Here is a 3,884-nt window from a genome sequence, read left to right on the forward strand (position 1 = left end):
CCCTCGGGAAGAGGGCCGGGCAGGGGTCAGAGGGCAGAGCAGGCTGCCAGGGCTCAGATCACGGCTGACTGACTGGAGACGAGTCTGGCCTGGTTTTGAAGGTACCATGTGTTTCTTACACCAAAGGCTTGCTCTCCTGCCTTAGTAGGGACTGTGTGAGGGAAGGGAGGTGGAGTTTGGGAAGCGGGAGGCGACTCAGAGCCCTTACCCGGCTTCACCGGCTCCTGCTGGAGACCCTGGACTGGGATGAGCAGCTTCGGATGCACTGCCTCGGGACAGGCCTGGGAGCCCTCAGTCCTCAGAACGCAGCCCAGGACGTCACCAGCTGCAGGAGGGGTTGAAACGGAAAAAGCCTTGGGCCAGGAGAGGGGTGGGGGGGAGAGAGCTCCAGTGGTAGGAGGCCTTGGCCAGGTCAGGTCTTCACCGCGGGCCCCGGGGGGCCCCAGGGGTCGGCAGTGGGCCCAGCAAGGGCTTGAGCCCCGAGCCTGAGCCCGTGCACTCTCGTGGCAGTGAGGGACCAGCCACAAGCAGAGGACTGGCAGCCTCCGGGAGGAGAGCCCTGAGCTTTCCGGACAGGTCACACCTGGCTGGGGAACGGGACAATCAGGCCCAGCTACCTGGTTGAGAAGGAAAACGGTGTGGAGGAGCTGCCTTATCCCAGCGCCCGCGGTGGGGCTGGCGGAGCGGGCCGGCAGTGGGCCTCCTGCTGCACAGCGGGCAGATGTTCCAGAAGCTCTGCCCTGCCTCGTGATGGGTAGTTAGCACAGATGAGAGCGTGCCGAGCCCCGGAGCAGTGGAAAACCAGGCGACACCCCCACTTTGTTTGTGCTGTGTCGAGACCTCCCAGGCCTGTCCCCCGTCCTGTGGCGGGCCTGGCCTGGGCATGGTCACTGCAGGCAATCAAAGGGGAGCCACGAGGCCCCCAGGGGCCTGTACAACACCCCGCCCCCACCCCACCCCCTCCAGAGGCCCCTGCTCCTGCAGGCAGGAAGCCTCGGGCTGTCTGAGTTGGGAAGGACTGAGGCCGCTGCCCGACTGGCTTTCCCAGTTCCGGGTGGACAGCAAGCGCCAGAGACCCCGCCGCAAACGTACAAACGCCCAGAAGAGTCGAGAGGAAGGCCTCCTGTGTGTCATGGGCGGTCCGTTGGAGGTGGGGGAGAGTCCCAGGGGGACAGTGCCCCGAGACCCCCAGGGAGGAGGGTATTTCCTCCCGTGCTCGGGGACCACCTTCCCTGAGCTGTGGAGGGGGGAGCAGAGCAGGCCTCTCGGTGTCTTTCACATGACGGATACCCACCAAGCCCCTGTGGCTTCCAGCATCCTGTGGGCGGCCTGGTTTCAGACGCCTCCACTGCACCTTGTGGCCGGGCTACAGCCTCCGGTCTGCGCTCTGCGGGCCTGGAGCCTCAGCAGGCTTCTTGAGGAAGAACCTGTGCGTCTCCCCCAGCGCCTGGCAAGTTGCCGGGGGCCCCGAAGGCACTGGCACAGGGGAGGGCGGGAGGGGCACAGAAAGATGTCACCGCACGGAGCACTTCTGTCCTGCCACCTCAGTCCCCTCTGTTCCCCTCCCCACCCCCACACAGCTCTCGAGAACAGGCTGCTGTGAGCACACATCCCCTCCCACCTCCCCTCACCCTCAAGTCACGCCATCTGAACCCACCACCTTCCTGCTCTACAACCACTCATGGCTCCCGGTTGGCGTGCTTAGGAAACCTGAGGCGCAGGTCACTCGGCTCCCACCTGGCCACCTGCTTCTCTCCACGGCCCCACAGTGACCTGCTCCCTGACACTGGAGGCTGTCCTGCACTTGTCCCCTGCTGTAGCGTTTCTCCTATTGTTCACTCTGGGCATGTCCTGCCCCCTCGTCCCTTCTTGGTCACTGCAGCCCACCTGCAGGCGCCCCGGTGAACTGCCACACTCTGCTGTCTCAGGGTGCGGCTCACCTCCTTTGGGACCACATCGCAGGGTACAGCTGGGTGGCAGGGGCCTGCTGGGCGTTAGAAGGAAGCAAGGGGGGCCAAACAGGCCAACGAGGGCCACAGCCGGATCAGAGCGCGCCAGCCCGAGTGAGAGGACTCCGTTCCAGACGGAGAAGCCAGCTCCCTGCTGTGTGGCCTTGGGTAAGTCACCGAACGTCCCCGCAGCTAGCCTGGTTTCCCTCCCACCCCGCAAAAAGCAGAGGCCTGCTCGTGGTGAGTCCCTTCCCTGTGGCCTTGGCTGGACATCTCTCCTGAACATCAAACAGACCTGCAGGTCCCGGCGGGACCCCTGCCTCTCTCTGAATTACAGGGTGGTGACAAAGCCGAGCCGGGGCAGCCGCGGCTCATTGATTTGTCTGAGAAGCTGTTGGCTTTTGAAACGAGACAGGAAGGAGGGTTGAGGCGGAGCCCTGCACAGGAAGAGGTGAGGAGCCCAGCTGCCGTGACAGCCGGTGGGCTTGGGGGACTGCAGGAGCCGGCAGGCCGGAGCCCCCCTGCCCTGTGCAGTCAGTGCCTCCCCATCCCTTCCAACAGGGCTTTGCTCCCGCCCCGCACAGATCCCGAGGGCTCGGGGCCCAGCTGACCGGCCACAGAGAATCTCAGGACATCCTCGCCACCACGCAGCTGCCTCTGTCCCCTGGAGCAGGGCTGAGCCCGGGAGCACCAGGATGGAGAACCCTCGGCCCCCCAGTCTCGGCATCCCTAGGGAAATGAGGTCTGGGAGGTAAGTCGAGTCCAGGCTGCCTCGGTGCAGGATGGGGGAGGAGGAAGAGACTGCCGGCAGGAAGGACCGTGACTTTTAAGGCCTGAGTTGCTCTAGGGAGTGGTGGCTGGGTGGCACCGGGAAGGTGTCCCCATGGGGGCCGGGAGCTGCTGAGTAGGACTAGTTCACCGTACGGAATAAAGAAACATGTGCCCAAGGGCAGCCCACGATGGGCCAAGGGGACAAAGCCCAGCTCCCCAGGTACCAGTGATGGGCTGGGAGGAGCAGGAAGTAACCAGAAACCGCTGCAGGCATGCAGAGTGAGGTTGAGCAGCCGAGGGGTTAAACTTGGCATCGGCAGACCCGGGCTCCATCCCTGGCCTCACCTTCCACCTGTAAGATGGCAGTGACAATACCAGACCTGCCCCGGGGTCCTGAGGGCCCAGGGAGATGGCGCAGGCAGGCTGGGCTCTGGCACTCAGTGCCTGCCCCACAGACACCACCCTCTTGTTGGGTGAGCAGCCCCAGGGGTCTCTTCTAGCCACACCTTTGGGTGGACGCGAGGCTCATCATTCTGAGAGGGCCAGTAACCAGAGAGGCCTTCTCAGAAGAGGTGTCACCGAGCTGTGCCTGCGGTGGCTGCTGGCCATGGGGTCCTCCCCACGGTCGGGCTCCTGGGTTCCTGGGGCGCCTCTGGGTCTCCTCCACGGGGACACACGCTTTCCCCAGGCCGGGGCCTCACTGTGGCCATCACAGGCCACCCTGTGGCTGGTTCCCGAGTAGGGGTGTAGGCCGGCAGCACCTCCTCTGTCCCATGGGCAGTGCAGTATGAGAAGGGCTGTGTCCTGCGGCAAAGCCACCGCTTCCTCCCACCTCTAGGAAAGGCTGCTTGGTCTCGAGAGGTCCACGGCCACGGTGCTGAGCCACCTCAAGGGGCTGAGAACTGAACTCTTGGGCCCTGGGAGGCGGGGCGGGGGCAGGGAGTCTCTGGAGACAGGAGCATCCGAGAGGCTGTGGCCTGAGGTGAGGGCGGGCCCAGGCAGGTCGGCGCTGCAGGGTCCGAACGTACAGTCCCCAAGTGCGGGCGGGCAGAGAGAGGCTGGCTGTCTTGCAGGCCCCTGGGAGGGCAGCACGGGACAAGACAGGACTTGCCGGCAGAGCAAATGAGTAGATCGGGACCTGTGTCTTCTCTGGGATGCGATGTG

General features: G+C 64.7%; 1 long non-coding RNA gene across 1 annotated transcript; it reads left to right on the top strand.

Moving 5' to 3' along the window:
• The first annotated feature begins 2,016 nt into the window (after positions 1 to 2,016).
• LOC124517783 (uncharacterized) lies at positions 2,017 to 3,874 on the top strand. Its single transcript, XR_006963569.1, has 3 exons — positions 2,017 to 2,117; positions 2,287 to 2,700; positions 3,794 to 3,874. It is a non-coding gene; the product is annotated as an uncharacterized LOC124517783 (long non-coding RNA).
• The last annotated feature ends 10 nt before the right edge of the window (positions 3,875 to 3,884 follow it).

Source organism: Lynx rufus, unplaced genomic scaffold (genome assembly GCF_022079265.1).
Source record: "Lynx rufus isolate CCGP_SWC_20201006 ecotype Redwood Valley unplaced genomic scaffold, mLynRuf1.p SCAF_23, whole genome shotgun sequence".
NCBI lineage: Eukaryota > Metazoa > Chordata > Mammalia > Carnivora > Felidae > Lynx > Lynx rufus.